This window comes from Aulonocara stuartgranti (genome assembly GCF_965226115.1).
Source record: "Aulonocara stuartgranti genome assembly, chromosome: 4".
In the NCBI taxonomy this organism is placed as follows: domain Eukaryota; kingdom Metazoa; phylum Chordata; class Actinopteri; order Cichliformes; family Cichlidae; genus Aulonocara; species Aulonocara stuartgranti.
Window position 1 is genome coordinate 33,717,162 of NC_138942.1, and position 18,478 is coordinate 33,735,639.

At 43.7% G+C, this 18,478-nt stretch overlaps 1 protein-coding gene across 6 annotated transcripts in view; it reads left to right on the forward strand.

Moving 5' to 3' along the window:
• Positions 1–1,269: 1,269 nt before the first annotated feature.
• The window catches only part of LOC309704702 (thyroid hormone receptor alpha), a 114,619-nt gene continuing 97,410 nt past the window's right edge, over positions 1,270–18,478 (forward strand). For 3 of the 6 annotated variants that reach the window (XM_082530089.1, XM_082530085.1, XM_082530086.1), the window contains exons 1-2: positions 1,676–1,932; positions 15,826–15,914. The gene's annotated coding sequence lies outside the window, so the exon portion shown is untranslated. Of the gene's footprint in view, positions 1,440–1,675; positions 1,933–2,158; positions 2,303–15,825; positions 15,915–18,478 lie in introns of those variants that run through there. The other 3 variants (XM_082530088.1, XM_082530090.1, XM_082530087.1) reach the window with 3 other exon arrangements.

An 18,478-nucleotide genomic window follows, 5' to 3' on the forward strand; every position in this document is an offset into this window, starting at 1 on the left:
TAAACCCAAAACTGAAAGTGCTTTAAAAATGCCAGCCCTTTGCCTGTAGGAATGAATAGTAACAATGTATATTAATAGCAAACCTTTTTATAAGGTAAGCAAGTGTGTGGATTGTTTAAAAGGAAATTCATTTTAAAGCTTTTTATTTTGAATTTGCTGTAAAACAATTTTGTTTTACGCTAAACCTACAAAAAACTGAATTTTCAAGGCCAAGCAGTAATTCAAAACTGAGCTAGTCTGATGCAGCAGATGCACTTCTTAGTTGAATATGTCAGCAGTCACTGTCAAGGCTGTGAGGCCAGTCAGCAAAGGTGGACCCAAACGCAAAACCAACAGAGACTGGTGTCAAGTTTCACAGCCTTTACATTTACACACAAAACTAAGCATGAAGGTAAGTAACACAGGGACACGGACAATTATTTCTGATTACCACTAGCAGGTGTAGACGTGGACAGAACGATCCAAATATCAATACTTAGGCTACCAGGCGAAAGCGCATCAAATCCGACTTTTTTGACCCTATGCGACCCATATCCGATCATGCTATGACAGTGTGAACGGCACAAATCCGATATTTTCAAATCCGATCTGGGTCACTTTCGTATGTGGTACTGAATCCGATACATATCCGATGTTTTAGAAAGCGACTGCTGTTTGATGGTCATGTCGCATTAAATCCATCTTTTACGTCACTGACACAAGACAGACGCCAATTATCAGCGCCCGAGAAGACATCGCGAACGCTTCCTGGCCATCCTGTGTAGATGTTGGGAAGACAGCGTTGAAGAAAACGTGAACATTTCCTTTGAAGCCCTGCTCCTCTCTAAAACAGCAATAAGGATCATCATTACGCCATATGTAAATAACAAAATAACTTTATAACTTAAAGTAAAATTGGTAAACTTAAAGTCCGAAACAAGTCTTTATATTAAGGCCATCAGTCAAACAATACTGTTTGATCTGGGTCTAAACAGAGCGCGTTGTGCGTGACGTCTTCTTTTGCGCATGCGGCCGCTTTGATTCCGCGCGTTTGCTGTCACATTTTATTTGTAGTGTGAACAAGCAGACAAAAAAAATCGGAACTGAGCATTAAGACCTGCAGTGTGAACGTAGCCTTAGTTTCTATCCTCTCGGCTCAGTATGTAGCTCACTGGTGCAACACTAGCAGCTGGTCTGTTTGCACTGAAGTGGATAAACTTGATGGCAAACAGGTGCTACGACTGAGGAGCGGGAAAGTATACAACTCCACCCTAAAGGGAAGGAGAAAGGCAGCATGCGCTGTCAGGTTGGAGAAAGAAACAGAAACTGTGACAGCGATGCAAACATTTTTTGTCTTTCCGTTTGCAGTGCAGATGATCTTCTTGATTTTTAAAAAATTGAAATAAGTGTCAAATTAAAAGAAATACCTTCATCATTCAGCTTTACAGGGAGTGGATCTGGTAAGTTGGTGTTGGTTTTCAAGCTTTTTGTAAGTTTTGATATATGTTCTTCCTCTCAGTATGACTGTGCCTCCATTGAGAACAAGGGCTGATTTTAACAAAACAGAAATATTGATATTATCGGACGTTTATACTTTATTTAGTGTTAATGAAGTAAAAAACAAAACAGTATTATTGTTATCCAGGTTTTGTGCATTATATAACCCTCCGCGCTGGATGTTCACATCCGTCCGCTAGAGGGTGCTGCAGACCCTCGGTGTAGAGCCACCCTCGTAGGCTGCTGACCCGCGTTCACCCGTACTGTACAGGCATGGGGGAGGACCGAGCATAGAGAACTAGTAAACGCCGTGGGGTTCCCTGTGCACACCGTGGCCATGACTTTGACAGTACCGGCTAGCGGACGTTGCTCTCCCGTCTCCAGGCACCTGAAAGCGGACCGATAGAGGAGGCTAACACCGGAGGGAGAGGCATTAGCTGACGCCGGCTCGAGTCGGTAAAGCAGCTTTTATTTGATTTTTTTAACGTGTTTGTTGAGCTTGTTTCTTCACGAGATAACTGCCGCTCCTCGTTCAGCGGTTTTACGTGGACGCTACCGGGAGGCGCTTTTATTTGAGCGGTGGAGTGCTGCTGAGTGAGACAGTTTGACACTTTCAGCGAAAACAGGCTGAAAGCTTCTGCTCGGGGACGCCGGTGCAAGGTGAGCGCTGTCCTCACGGCCTGCTGTACTCCAGCTACAGGGAAACGCCGTCGTCGTGTGGCCGGTGCACTGCAGCTCTGTGACGTCCCCAGGTTCACCTACACCGGCTTCCTCTTACTGCCACCGCACTGTGTGAAACGAGTTACTCTACATTCTGCAGTCAGAGGTGAACGAGGGAAGATGTGACAACTATGTAGTGTCTGTGTGTGTCTGTAGTGTAATCTCCACCGTCACTGCTCGCTCCTTTGCTGTGACATGTGCCCATAGGTCGGTCTGTCCGTGGGCGCTTGCGTGCCAAAGTTTGCCTGAAAAGCTGCTGGAGGATTCAGAGTCATACCTGTGTCATAGGAAATGTGGCTCCCAGCCAATAGCTGCTTCTATAGGGAGAGGCCTAGTATATGAGTTTATGCCATTATGCACTGAGCTGCACATATAGGTATTAGCACCAGTCTGTTGTACTTCTCTGCAGTAAGGGTGTGGGTGGGTGTGTCGTTAATGTACGGCCTCACAATTCTTATTGCCATTCCTATTCATATGACTGAGTGTTTGCTAAGCATGTGGACCAGTCAAGGGGGGCTCAGTCATTCATTTTCTGTCCAGACTTGTAGTTCCAGACACCTTTGGTTTAAGTCAGGGATGTCAAACTCCTTTTCTATCGTTTGCCACTTACAGCCTGCATGATGAAACTGGAGTACTCGCAGCTGAAAATAGGAAGGTTTCATAAAATTAAAGAAAATGCCCTTTTCTTCCAAACAAACAAACTGTGGACTCACTATTAAAAGAAAACAGTTAATTCTATAGCAGATGATGGAAAACAGGAACTTATTTGTTATTTTGTTGTTTATCCATTACTTAATTACTTTTTTAGGGGGGCTGTCATACTTATGTAAATGCTGTTAAAAGTGTAAAATCTATGCACTCCTTTACATTTTCCAAAGCTTTTATGGTGGGCTGGAATGGTATGTTTGATACCCCTGGTTTGAGTGCTGCAACTAACTAGGGCATATACAGATACATGGCTCTAGTTTTTTAATAAATTGTAATCCTAATCTTTGAAAAATTCAGTAAAAGCTGATTTTTGGCTGCTTGCTGATTCATAAGGGGCTTGCACAGCAGGTAGCTCCACATGTGTGAGGTCTTTTTTTCTTCTTCTTTTTTAGCCAGATGCCGTTCTGGGGATTTGTCTCCTCCTGGATCTTTTACTTGTTTCGCAAATGTATAAACTACTTCACTGTGGTTTACACATTTGCACAGTATTATTCTTCTATCTGTAATTTAACATCCACCTTGAGCTACTCAGTGATTCATAACTTTGTAAAGTTACCTGCTTCACTGACTATTCAGTGCCTAGCAGAAGCTCCTGGCTACAGCTGCCTGTTTTGGCACAACTGTCAATCACAGCAGCCACCTCTGACTTAAAGCCTTAACATAATCCAAATGTGTATGTCTTAGAAGCATCTGAGGTTGTTATAGTGGAAGAATTAAGATGATATTCCTCCACCATAATATCATCATTAAAATCATATTACAGTATATTTAATCAACTCGCCCATCCAAATCATTGAAGTCATGTGTTCCAGTTCCTCGACCACAGGTGTATAAAATCAAGCACCTAGGCATTTATGAAGGAATGTGCTGCTCTAAGGAGCTCAGTGAAATCCAGTGTGGTACTATGATCAGATGCTAACTGTGCAACATGTCCGGTTGGTGCACTCAGTGACAGTCAGTCGCTACAGACCTCCAAAGTTCATGTGGCCTTCAGATTAGGTCAAGAACAGTGTTTAGAGAGCTTCGTGGAATGGGTTTCCACAGCTGAGCAGCTGCATCCAAGCCTTACATCACCAAGCACAACGCAAAGCGTCAGCTGCAGTGGTGTAAAGCACACCACCACTGGACTCTAGAGCAGTGGAGACGTGTTCTCTGGAATAACATATGACACTTCTCCATCTGGCAGTCTGGGTTTGGCGGTTGCCATGAGAACAATACTTGTGTGACTGCACTAGGCCAAGTGTAAAGTTTGGTAGAGGGGGAATTATGGTGTGGGGTTGTTTTTTGGTCCCTTTGTTCCAGTGAAAGTAACTCTTAATGCTTCATTTCATCCCCCCAACTTAGTGGGAACAGTTTGGGGATGGCCCATAAAGATGGATGAGTGAGTTTGGTGTAGGAGAACTTGACTGGCCTGCACAGACTCCTGACTAGGGATGGGTATCGTTCAGGTTTTATCCGATACCGGTGCCAAACCGGTACTTTTGAAACTGTGCCGGTGCTCAAACCGGTGCTTAAAGAATGGAGAACACAAAATTGGTCCAAAAACCTCTCATGTTCAGCTGGTTTTTGTAAAAAGATAACAATGTTAGCCTTTTCTGCAGCTATGGGGCATATATGGTATCACTCTTGGCTGGAAGCAGTGCTTAATCAATGGAAAAAATGCAAACTTTGTCCAAAACCTCTCATGTTTAACTGTTTTCCACTTCTTCTTTGGTCATTTTAGCCCTTCTGGCCAGGGTGAAGGGAGTATCTGCCATCAAACAAGAAGACAGCCGCATGTAGCTATGATGATGTTTGCTAGTTCACCTTACATGCATTAATGTAATAACGTGGTTAGCCTACTCAACGTAAATTACACACGAACAACATGAAGCTACTCACGCAGAGAAGAACGGCTGCTGCTGCATCATCATCCTCATCATTTCTGCTACACTGGCAGGGCTAGGGGCCAGGACTCTATTCTTCGGGTTCTTGGGGGATGTTGCGAACTCCGGGTCCGATAACTGGCAACCCACCCGCAGTAGATGTGCTCGGTGTGAGGTCTTGCAGCAAGCTATTAAATACGGCGCATTTCTCAGCTTTTAAAAAAACGCTATGCGTCGTCAGGTGTTTCATGGGATTTGAGGTGTTACCTCCTTTGACAGTATCACAGTATCACCTTAAAGCACTTGTTGCTGCTGAGTTTGCATCTTTTGCTGTGAAGTACAGCCAGACTTTTGACCGCTTCGCCTTGGACATTTTTAATCTGTAGCTCTGCTCTAAAAGAACGTACGTACCTGGCTCCGCCTACTATCCTCAGAAACGTAAAATGATTGGCTAGAATCTAAAGTGTATCACAGCTCAGGGAAAAAAAAGCACCGAAATGTGCGCTGCTTTTTGGTCTGGTTACTACCGTTTATGTCAGAACCGGTGCCATCCCTACTCCTGACCTCAACCTGAATGAACACCTTTGATATATTAGAGTGGAGACTGTGAGCCAGGCCTTCTCGTCATCCCCTTACAAATGCACCTCTGGAACAATGGTTATGAATTCCACAAAACACTCCTAACCTTGTGGAAAGTCAAAGCTGTTATAGCTGCAAAGGGTGGGCTGACATCATATTAAACCCTGTGGATTAAGAATAGGATGTCTCTCAACTTCATGTGTGTGACAGCAGATACTTCTGTGTCTGCGTCCATTTTCATAAATTTGTAGGGCTGAATGGGAGCTTGTACAAAGACAGTGATGAAGGACTGAAGGACTATAGGGGAAAAAACAAAAAACTCTGAGCAACAGCAGCCAATAAACTGGCTTCAGGGTTCTGGCAAAGAAAGTTTCCTTACTTGTAAGATTTCGTCCAGCATCGAGAGTCTGCACAGAACACTCCTTCAGTGTGTAGTGATGAATAAATGGAAGCAAAGAGACATTTTCCCCACATCTTTATTCATTTATCATTTTAAATAAAACACTGTCAGAGCCACAGCTGCGTATGAAACAAATTAATGTGGACCCCCCCTTTAGTATTTCCCCAGAGTGCAAAATCCAGACCTACATACAATTACATAGGAAGCACTCTTGAGTTCCTTAAGTTATGAGTTTGGTAGCTGGTGTTTTTTATTAGTTTTCAGCAGCCGTTTGAAAATGTATTCAGCTTTAAGAGTTTCCCCTCAGCTCTAGCTGAACCTCAGTGCCACAGCTTAATAAATCATTTCAAGGGTGCCTTTCATATATATTTTCTGTGTACAAGGCAACTCAGAGGATTTCATTTTATAAAGAGTTGTTTTTTTCTTTAAGGAATATTGCTGTTCTTAGTCCTTGTAAGGGAATTACAATGAACGAGTGGATGGAAGGAATTACAAAGCAAAGAAAGGCCATGTAAGTTTAAGCATGCGTACACATACAAAGCTTTAATCCCTGCCAGCAGCTGCAGGTGACCTCTTTTTGACATCCTCATTCTCCCTCCTCTAATGCAAGGCCTGCGTCCTTTTCTGAGGTTCAGAGTTAATGTGTAGCAAGAATGGGGTGCAGGCAGGGTGAGGAGAAAGTGGCATCCCCTCCACTGCCCGTCAACCCTTCACCCACTGATCCAGGCTCAGCGTGAGGGTTGCTGAGTGTGTTTGTCTGAGCTTGGTTACATAATGTGTGGAGGCAGCCGTTGCCCCAGTCCTCAGAGGTCCCTCGGCACGCTCGCATCACACAGATGTAGACGAGCGTGTGCGTTGGAGGGGTGGGGTTAAGTGTCAACATGGACCACAGAACTATTGTTTAAGTGCTTTTAGAATCAGATGGACATTTAGAATTTCACTGCAAGTAGTATTTGGGTGGCTGATGTGTTTCAGGCAAGAAAATGTCAAGAAAAAGTGACAACTTGAGCCAGTTTTGCCCTCTGCAATTGTAATTCAACCTGGGTAAACTAGCCTGTCTTCTCTGGGAACTCTCTGTCGACATTTTAGTGCAAGCAGCGGCACTAAAGCTGTTTTAAATGGCTCCCTATAGCATTATGGTCACTTTAACCTTCAGGTCAGTGTATTCACCTGGAAGGAGAGGTGAGAGGTCTAAGGCGACATATTTTAGATCTTTATACAGTGCGTTCTGTATGTTTACGATACACACCACACTTGTAAGAATCACAGTTTCCAAGTTCTAAGACTTTTTGTTGATATTTGATCAATAAATAAGTCGATCATGAAGAGCTTGGTGGATGTGGCAAATTGTTACCGTGACCCACTCCACACCCGTACAACGTTGATCAGAATGACATACACGTACCAAAGACACAACCTCCTTGGCAGCCGTTGTTAGTCATTAGCAGCTCTGATTCTCAGTGTACTCTTTCTGGGACCTCTAGAAGCATTTGTGGGCTTTTATTTAGAGACCGTGAATGTTTCAGTTGTCCTCAGTCTAAACGTACATGCAGATACAGCTGGCTGATAAAGTCCAATTTCACCTATGCAATCATTCTTTGGAGTTCGTTTTAACTGCAAAGCTCTTTGTATATTTTATTGTCAATAAATGAAATGCTTCCATTTCTTTACAGCAGCGTGCTTTTTCTCAACCCCAAAAGTTGTCAGTGGTTTACTTCAGCTGGAATCGCTAAAAAACAAGAACTTTGATCAACAAGAACCACCAAGATCTTTCCAAATCACCTCCTAAAGCTGGGCATACACTCTGCGATCTTTTGTTTTGTTTTTTTTCAGTGGCGTTATTCAGCTCCTGCTGAAACTGTACAATTGAATCGCAGGGGTTAGAAGTTCGTAGGTCACGATGCAGTCTCGCACTATATGACCTGATGCTCTGATGTGACCTGAGTGCTCAAACTGTGCGTCTATAACATGAAGCTTATCCAAAATCTTCCTCTCTGTCTTTCACTCACACAGACACACCACCACCATCAGCTTTGCTAAATTGCTAACGAAAACATTGACCAGGCAGCTGTGATTGAGCAGCAATGTCCATCCAACTATTTTCACGGTTGTTGTGGTCGTGATCATTTTGTGAGGCCACATCGAAAAGGCTCGGATGAAATTGCCAAAGTTCTACAAGTTGTGCCTCCATCGCTTGTGTCCAGATCACACGCTGCAGTGCTGCTCTCTTTTTCACTTTCATTCTTGTGTTTGCACGTGCGCAGTGTGAGAGGTTGCGTTGACACCCTCACGACAGGCGACAGGATTTCAAACAGGTTTGATTTTCTTGCAACCATACGATTGCTGGTCGTGAGGTGTTAATCGCGTCTCGTTATCCCACGTATACTTCACCATGCACGACACACGATTAAGGCAAAACTCGGGCCGATTTATTAATTTTTACTCTGTGATGTTTATAAAAATAATGTTAATAAGTAATTATTTAAAACAACTGAATTGAATATAGACCAGAATAAATGTGATTATGTTCCTTGCTGTAATGGAGCAGCATTCACATGTAAGCTGTTTTTGTATTCAGAGAAAGGAGTGTAACATGACACGGTCAGACGACTAATACGCAGAATGTTAATCCCTCGTATAAGAAACCATATAAACCTCCAGCTTAACTTTCTCATACAAACCTGTTGAAGGGAAACACTAACATACTGCAGATGGCTTCGTTCTCTTGGAAGGATAAAGGGGAAAAAGGGGCTGCCAAATAAACTTTGGCAGCCATTATCATACCTGGGCAGCAGCGCAAGTAAAAATCTGTGTGGAAACATTTTTCTAAACTTCATCAATCCTAGTTTGGCATTTTGTACTGCAGCTGTTGTTGCTTATTTACCAGCTTGTACAGTAACACTGATAAATCTGCTAATCTTAAATCCTGACTGACTGGTGCATTTACAGTCCAAAGTTTGGACACAAGTTTATTCAAAGCATTTTTTTTTTGGTAAAACAGCAGTGAAGACTTTACAATGATAAATATGAAATGTAGTACACAAAGTGTGTATACAAAGAAGGCATGTTTGTGTTGACTTGGAGCCTTCTAAGTAGAGCAGTTTCACCTTTGAGCCTTACCGGGTTCTCCCAGGATAATAAATTTAACATGTCATTACCTTGGAATTCTTTCCCAACAGTTCCCATTTAGTCTGAGCTCTCGATGAGTGCTTTTCTTAAACCCTGTGGTTCAGCTCCGCCCAAGTCATCTTGGGTGAGTTGAGGTTGCTAATTGTGGACTGCAACACGGCGTTGCTCTGCGTTTTGGTCAAAGAGGCCTTACAAAGTGTGGAGATGTGTTTGGTCCAGCTCTGCTTGGACTTGAAATGCATTAAGAAGTCAAAAACAGGGTCTTTCTGTGTGGAGTCTTCATGTTCTCCCCGTGTTTGGGTGGGTTCTCCCCGGGTACTCCAGCTTCCTCCCACAGTCCAAAGACATGCAGTTAGTGGGGAAAGGTTAATTGGAAACTCTAAATTGCCCATAGGTGTGAATGCAGGAGTGAATGTGAGCAAGACTGGTTGTCTCCGTCTATGAGTTAGCCCCACGACAGATTGGCGACCAGCCCAGGGTGTACCTTACCTCTCGCCCTAATACAGCTGGGATAGGCTCCAGCGCCCCATGTGACCCTGAAAAGGATAAGTGGAAGCGAATGGATGGATGGAGGATTTGAAGTCTTCAGTTTTGTCCTATGATATAAGAACTGTAAGCACATGTTAGTGTGAGCGCACCTTTTACAAAAATAGCTGTAATGTTCTCGTTGTGTTCTGTGGGTGTTCACACACAGACTCTGGTGATTATTGAAAAGAAAGAAAGCTTTTCCACAGCTTTCTTTGAAGTCATACTTTTCTGTTAAAGCAGGAACCTGCAGCTTCTGTTTAACAGAAGCTACAAACACCCACTGTTGAACTCTGCTTTATTGTTTGTGCTTGACAACCAGTTGTTGACTCCATAAAGATACTGATACAAAATATACTGCACTGAAATGAAATGCACGTTGGCCTTTATGATAGTCTGGACCTTTGTTTGAGGAAACTCTCTCTAACTGGAGTTTCTATACCAGTGCTATTCACCGTGAGTTGAGTACCAGTGGTGTTAGCTGTGGAAAAATGTGAGCACAGCCCACCTTTTTGCCTATTGTAATGAAACACATAAATAAATGAAACTAGGTGCTAGTAGTGTTACGTTTCGGTGTTGTCAGTTTTTTGTTTTTTTGCGTGACTGTCATGTATTTCCTGCTTTACTTTGAAAGTCTGTGTTATCTTAGTGTGTTCAGTTTACGTTTCCTTGTCTCGTCAGGTCTAATTTGCCCCAGCTGTGTTTCCCTCCTGTGGTCCATTCCCTGATTGCTCCTTCTATGTATTTAAGCCTTGTGTTTCAGTATGTCATGGTCGCGATCTCCCCCGTGTTGTAAATAGTTTGGTGTTTTGTTGTAAATAAATAGTTTGTTGTAAATAGATTTGTCGATACTTTCGTTTCGGGATTTTGGTGGTGAGCTTTAGTGGGGGGTTTTTGTGTGTGTGTGTTTTTTTTTTTTTTCCTTTATTTTTACTTTTTTCGTGTTGCACTCCGGTTGCCTAGGCCGGGGTGTAACATATGGGGGCTCGTCCGGGATTGCCTTCGCTGGGGGGTCCGGGGACCGCCCCAGCCTTTGTCGTCGCTGGAGGGTCCGTGGGACCGCTCCAGCCTTCATCCGCCTTCGCTGGAGGGTCCGTGGGACTGCTCCAGCCTTCATCCGCCTTCGCTGGAGGGTCCGAGGGACCGCTCCAGCCTTCGTCGTCTGCTGGAGGGTCAGTGGGACCGCTCCAGCCTTCATCATCTTCGTCTGCCTTCGCTTCAGCTGTCCGTCTCCGCTGGAGGGTCCGAGGGACCGCTCCAGCCTTCGTCGTCTGCTGGAGGGTCCGTGGGACCGCCCCAGCCTTTGTCGTCGCTGGAGGGTCCGTGGGACCGCTCCAGCCTTCATCCGCCTTCGCTGGAGGGTCCGAGGGACCGCTCCAGCCTTCGTCGTCTGCTGGAGGGTCAGTGGGACCGCTCCAGCCTTCATCAGCTTCGTCTGCCTTCGCTGAGGGGAGGGTCCGTGGGACCGCCCCAGCCTTCATCGGCTTCGTCTGTCTGGATCAAACTTTTCACTTGGTGTTAAATGTTTGATTTTTGGGTGGGGGGGAACTGTTACGTTTCGGTGTTGTCAGGGTGTTGTTTTTGGCGTGACTGTTATGTGTTTCCTGTTTTACTTTGAAAGTCTGTGTTATCTTAGTCTTTTCAGTTTACGTTTCCCTGTCTCGTCAGTTCTGAGTTGCCCCAGCTGTGTTTCCCTCTTGTTGTCCATTTTCCTGATTGCTCCCTCTAGGTATTTAAACCCTGTGTTTCAGTGTGTCATGGTCGCGATCTCCCCCCGTGTTGTAAATAAATAGTTTGTTGTAAATAGCTGTAAATGGGTTTTGTCAATACTTTCGTTTTGAGACACTTCCGTTTTGGGAATTTGGTGGAGAGCCTTATTGGGTTTTTTTGTCGTGTGTTTTTTCCTTATTTTTATTTTCCTGCGTTGCACGCCAGTTGCTTAGGCTAGGGTGTAACATATGGGGGCTCGTCCGGGATTGCCTTCGCTGGGGGGTCCGGGGACCGCCCTAGCCTTTGTCGTCTGCTGGAGGGTCCGAGGGACCGCTCCAGCCTTCATCCGCCTTCGCTGGAGGGTCCGAGGGACCGCTCCAGCCTCCATCAGCTTTGTCTGTTTTCATCCGCCGTCGCTGGAGGGTCCGTGGGACCGCCCCAGCCTTTGTCGTCTGCTGGAGGGTCCGTGGGACCGCTCCAGCCTTCATCCGCCTTCGCTGGAGGGTCCGAGGGACCGCTCCAGCCTTCGTCGTCTGCTGGAGGGTCAGTGGGACCGCTCCAGCCTTCATCAGCTTCGTCTGCCTTCGCTTCCGCCGTCCGTCTCCGCTGGAGGGTCCGAGGGACCGCTCCAGCCTTCATCCGCCTTCGCTGGAGGGTCCGAGGGGCCGCTCCAGCCTTCATCGTCTGCTGGAGGGTCCGTGGGACCGCTCCAGCCTTCATCGGCTTCATCTGTCTGGATCAAACTTTTCACTTGGGGTTACATGTTTGATTTTTGGGTGGGGGGGAAATGTTACGTTTCGGTGTTGTCAGTTTTTTGTTTTTTTGCGTGACTGTCATGTATTTCCTGCTTTACTTTGAAAGTCTGTGTTATCTTAGTGTGTTCAGTTTACGTTTCCTTGTCTCGTCAGGTCTAATTTGCCCCAGCTGTGTTTCCCTCCTGTGGTCCATTCCCTGATTGCTCCTTCTATGTATTTAAGCCTTGTGTTTCAGTATGTCATGGTCGCGATCTCCCCCGTGTTGTAAATAGTTTGGTGTTTTGTTGTAAATAAATAGTTTGTTGTAAATAGATTTGTCGATACTTTCGTTTCGGGATTTCGGTGGTGAGCTTTAGTGGGGGGTTTTTGTGTGTTTTTTTTTTTTTTTTTTTTTTCCTTTATTTTTACTTTTTTCGTGTTGCACTCCGGTTGCCTAGGCCGGGGTGTAACAGTAGTATGAAGCTGGGTTGTTTAACACAAACCTTAAAAAAGGGACTTATTGTTAGTTATGGATACTCTTTCCCGATGTTACAGTATTTGGCACCCAGGGGAATTGCTCCCAAATAAAAATGGCTGAACCTTGATTTAATCTTTATTGGTGTTTACTTGGTTTACAACCACCCAGTTTTGTCAGCACAGAGAGGTGTGTAGTGAGTTATTGGATTAGCTTAGCTTGGAAATCAGAACCTGTCACATAGCAATCACACAATAGTTTGTTGAAACACAAACTGACGCCAGAGTGCGCCCCAGTAAGAAAACGATTCTTTCCTAAATAGTTTTCACTTGTTAATTTGGAACTATAGAAAACAGTTAAAGGTTATTAAAGACTCAGAGTAGAAACCTTCATCCTTGGTTGTCCTGCACCAAAGATTTTTAAGATTTTTCAAGAACGACCCTTTTATATTTAAGGCTTCAGCTTTTATAAATGGTACTTTGTTCAGACTGTGTTACAATTACCTATTTATTATGGTAGTGCTAAAGAAGATTTAACTTCCTGTAATGGCCACTGGTGACTGGCTCCATGAGTGAGTCAGTGCCAATATTAAATCTTTACATCAAAGTACATTTTTATGGTTTTGTAGAAGAACAAAACAGTTCTGTCTGCTAAGTTTTATCTCTTAACCGTGTTTGCTGTGATGCTGCCTTTTGAAGCTTTTTTGGGGGTTTGTTTTGTAATTTTCTGACACAAACATGGTTTGCTACGAGGTACTGAACACAATTCTACTATTTAGTGTGTTGCCTTGTACTGATTAGCAAACATGGATCCAGCTAATGGTTGAACGTGCTAGTTTTGGCTTATAATTTAGCACGCCACCATCTGATCTTAATAAGGTCAATTATGATTAAATCTTTCAACACCGATGGCCACGAAGGAGCTGAACACGACAAATGTTTGTCTGCTTTTGTGCCACACCTAATATTTTGCTCACTTTAATCACCTGAATCCTCGGGGAAATCATGCATCTTGTCCGTGTGTTTCCACATTTGCTGTTACACAGTGATTGGTCAGACGGGGGCATTTTTGTCAGTCATTCATTTCATCGTCCAGTTGTCATGTGACAGTCCCGATCACCAGTGCGGTTCTGTTCCCCTTTGAACTGCTCTGATTGGCCTGTTTCTGTGATCAGTCTTCTCCCTCCATCCTTGGATCTGTTGCAGCACAGTTGCTCTTTCTTGCAGTTGCAGCTCTCAAGGGCTTTGTATTCTTTCAGGGGAGAGAAGAAAGACAAAATCTTAGTGAGATGAGAGAGATTTTATAACCGGCTTTTGTCTTTTGTGCCACATGCACACGCCCACATTCACTCTCTGGAACAAAGAATGGTGTCAGGAGTGGCCACAACAGGAAGTTGCCCAGGGATTAGATCAACAGTACAAGACTCTCTGAGGCCTTTGCTCCTCCCTCTGAGGGTTTGAGCAGTCCTATACAGTAAAGTTCACACTGTGAGTCTTGAAAGAATATTTTTCAGGAAGTTTGGTGTTTTCAATATCAGAGACACAACGAGAGAGAGAGAGAGAGAGAAACTGACTGCACAGCTGGGAGATCAAAATGGGAGGAGATGAAATAAGTGCAGGAAAGATCGTGCTCTGCACGTGGATCCACAGTGCTGGAAGGATTTGGGGTAGCTCCCCTGCTATTTCCAGCCCCAACTCAAAGAACTGCTGTACTCTGCTGGATTTAGTGAATGTTATCGGCTGCACCATAGGAACACTGATGGATATTTTAGGGTCACTAATTATTTCAGCTCTATTCAAAGATCATTCATAGAGTCATTGCTGTGCTTGGTTCCATCTGTCCACCAGTTCTTACATTGATCTTACTCAGTTATTATACACTAAAAGGAGTGTGTTGTAGTATTTTAACAGTCTGGCTGTTCAGCCTGACAGTGCTGTCTTTATAGTTCAGGAATTGCCATAGGCCAGCAGCTTTGCACGTCTTCTCACCTATGCAATATATTGAGCTGCTGCCAGTTCACCCGTTTGTAGATTCAATGTGTTTTTCCGCTTTCATTAAGCACTTTGGCTCGACGCCGGCAGCAGCTATTCAAAGGGAAGACTCAGGAGAAAAGTGTTAAGGTGGCTGGTAATGCTCCCTGATATCAGAGCCATGTTATCTGGCTTGAGGCACAACCTGTAATAAAGAGTGTTAACATCCAGATGATCAATGGATCAGGCTTTTTTTCTCCATTTTAAACAAAAACAGCTTAGTTAATCGTGTACACACACACAGTGGTGACCTATATTTTCTCCAGAGTCACAGAAATTTAATGAAACTTAATTAAAACTTAATTAGAGGCAGTGCTTTCTGGTAAATTCAGTGATTTAAAAAAATCCAAATTATAATCAAACGGCTCAGTTTCACATAAGAAAACGTCAAACTGAAAGTATTTAAGCCTCACTGCTTTTTGTAACTTGACACTAGCTGTCTGTTACTGGCCTACATAGCATTAAACATAATACTGTAAGCTAATAATAAGGTTTTTATATCTCTATGCATGTGTAGCACAACTTTAAACTAGTCTGTGAAAAGACTGACGGTGTATTCTACCCAGCGTGGGTTTACAGGGTCCCAGACACCAAATATTTTAACTCTTGAAAGATCAGGATTTCTTCACTGCAAGTAATTCAAACCATGCTGCAAAATATCATTGACTGTCCTCGTGTTGTGGACGGACTCATCTGTCTGATGTTTGGTGCATTTTGGCGTCTTCTTCCTGCCTTATGGTTTGTCTTTGCTGATTGGGAACACTGGACATGCTAAGTTGTTATTAAGAACAATTGAACTTGCAACATACTCACTGCTTTCGCCACTTCACCTCAAGGTAAATGTTGTTCCTTATATAGACAAGTATGCATTGGAAGGTTGGAAGCATGCAGGTTGTATTCAGATTTCCTGTTTGTTTTGAATGATTCTAATTCATTAACACATGCGTGGTGGTAAAAACAAAACAGGCTGGTGCAAAGCGGGAGTGTCAGTGCCAGCAGAGGGGACATCCCTGTATGTGCTTCTCTTATTATTGATCATTATTGTGCATTTTATGGTAGGTAATTTACCCGAAGAACATGCAAAGAATATTAGAACTTCACGAGCGAAGAGTTTTTCTCTTGCTAGCCTCAGAAATGACAAGCAAGCCATCTGGAAATACTGAAACAAAGAAGACTAAGCTGGCCAAACCAGTTACCTGCCCCGCTCCGAGCCTGGTTCTGCTCGAGGTTTCTTACTGTTAAAGGGAGTTTTTCCTTCCTACTGTCACCAAGTGCTTACTTGGCGACAGTATTATTGTCTATATTATTTTAGGGTCTTTACCTTACAGTAAAAAGCACCTTGGAGGTGACTGTTATTGTGATTCAGTCCTATATAAATGTAAGCATAAAGACTGGTGTTGTATAATATTTGTTAATAGAAATAATCATCTTGAAATATTTCTGTTTAACGCATTTTTTTCTTTTTTTTTCCCAGAGTTTCTGTGAAGGAAGACGCTTTGCCACATGATGTTTTCCAGTAAATATGTTGGTGAAGAAAGCCGGCCTCCCCCTCCATTGCACCAGGTGGGTTATCTGTTATTTCGTCTTCATAGCTGAACCGTTCACTCAAATTCATGCAGGTGGTTTAATTACTCATACTTTGTGTGCCAGTAATTGCACCAACACAGTGCTGTTCTGTAATTTTGTTGAAGTGTTTTCTTTATAATGTTAAAGATGTTCTCAAACCGTGCACCTGGATGTTAAAGTCATTCCTACTATGTATGCTGCAGAGCCCAGGCTCAGGAGTGAAATTGCATAAAACTAAGGAAAAGCAGGTTAAAGAACGTTTAAATAAAACACATAATTGTCAGCAGCTCTTTTTATGTCGCCTGTATCTGTGACACAGGCTGCTGCTATGATTGGTGGTTTCCAGCAGAACCTGTAAGTGAACTCAGGGTTTTTTGGTCAGCTCTGCCCTGTGACGCCTTCAGGGCAGAGGGCTGAGCATGTTCAGACTACAACTGAGAAACGTTTCTGCCACTGAAAGGTCTCAGAGAGAACTTTTTAATTAGATTGTGAGATGTGCTTTTTTGTGAGATTCTTTGCCTTTTTAGTGTTTGGGAGATTTTTTCTTTTCTGCAATAATGAGGACAGAATCTGCTGCAGCATAAAGAGCATGCTCGTGTTGCAGTGTTAACATACAAAGCAAAATCAAACTCAGCTGCTTTTCATTTGGTTCCCCCCAAAAAAGTCTTTGTTACATTTGTTACATTAGCTTGTCTGCATACACTGTAGCTTTTTTGGCAAATAAGCATCATAGGTTTTCTTTAAAAAGTGAATGTCTGCTAAACAAGAATAAACTCTCAAATCTGTATATTAACTTTTTTTTAAGGTGTGATTAAAAAGGAAGAGAGACTGTAATTGTGATAAGAGGAAAGGTGTTTTGCAGTGCAACACAACTCATACAATAATATAAAGGTTGAAGGTAATCAAACTGTTAGAGTCTACACAGTATGGATTCCTTATCTTTCTCTGTGTGCTGTAAATTTCCGCCTGCTCTTGTACCTCCTCGTTAGCTCTGCTGAGTGACTGTGGGGAAGGCAAAGCACAGAGAGCAGTGCAGCAGCAACACTCAGCCAGATGTTCTCTGATGCGATTCCCCACAACAGGACATATTGTGATCTGACATACTGTGTAGTTGATGTGATTTCTAATTTTAGTTCTCACATAGCCTCAAATCATTTTCACACCACTGAGTCCCCCATGATGCACATTTACAACACACGTTCAGCCCTTCCTGCCTTCTCATTATCCTAATTTCCTCACAAGCAACCAAAATCTCAACCAACTGATGTGCCAGCGTTATTCAGGAGTCAAATGTAATTAGGGTTGGCCTTGAAAACGCTCACTCACCACCTTGTAACAGCAACCCAGCTGTGTGGCTCATGCTTTATGCAGAACCTGCTGCACTGTGGTCATGCAGATGTGGTTTGGAACTCTTCCCCTTTAAGGCACAGTTGGACTGGCTGAACAGGGAAGCACCACAGTCAAGTACATTTATAAATATCAAGCAAAGCCACAGTTGACATATAAAGTGTGTGTGATGGTGTTGGTTGTTTCTTTTTGGTTTTGTTTGCATGCATTGAAAGCAGTAGACAGGGTGAGCAAGGCCCCAGCACAGAACAGAGTAGGCCTCAATTTAAATATACCCTGATAACATTATGACCACCTGCCTAATGTCGTGTCGGTCACCCTTTTGCTGCCAGACCAGCTCTGACCTCCAAGGCATGGACTCCACCAGATCTGTGAAGGTGTCCTGTGGTATCTGGCACCAAGATGTTAGCAAGAGTGTTCAATCAGACAAAGCCATCTTCCCTCATTGCTCCGTGGTCCAGTTGTGATGCTCATGTGCCCATTTTTGGTGCTCTCAGTGGCGAGCAGTAGTCAGCATGGACACCCTGACTGGTCTACGGCTACACAACCCCATACACAACAAACTCTGATGTGCTGTGTAGTCTGAAGCCTAACTCGTCTGTTGGATTGGACCACAGAGGCCAGCCTTTGCTCCACCATGACCCTGTTGCTGGTTCACCACTGTGCCACTTTTGATAAATACTGACCAACGCAGAGTGGGAATACCCCACAAGACCTGCAGATTTGGAGATGCTTTGACCCAGTTGTCTAGTCATCACAATCTGGCCCGACTCGCACAAATCTGCATACTTTGCCATTTGTTCTCCTTCTAACACGTCAAGTCTGAGGACAAAATGTTCACTTAATACATCCCACCCACTAACAGGTGCTTCAACGAAGAGATAATCACTGTTATTCCATTCACCTGATCGCCTGATCAGTGTGTAGTATAAGTTATAATAAGACTTTTCACCAAATGACTTGCTGTATTTGAAACAGTTTACAATAAGAATTACTGGTGTTTGTATTCAAAGTAGGTGGGGCCCAGCTGCCTGCACCTCTCACAGTAGGGAGTGAGGCACATCAGGGGGAGCAGCAAGGCTTCTGTGAATGCTTTTAAAGCTGTGACAGTCTTTTGCATCCTGAGCTCAATCAAACCAAAGGTACAGGATAGACGGACCTTTCTTGCTGATTAGTTAAGGAAACTGTCTGCAAGTTTTTCTTTTGTAACATAA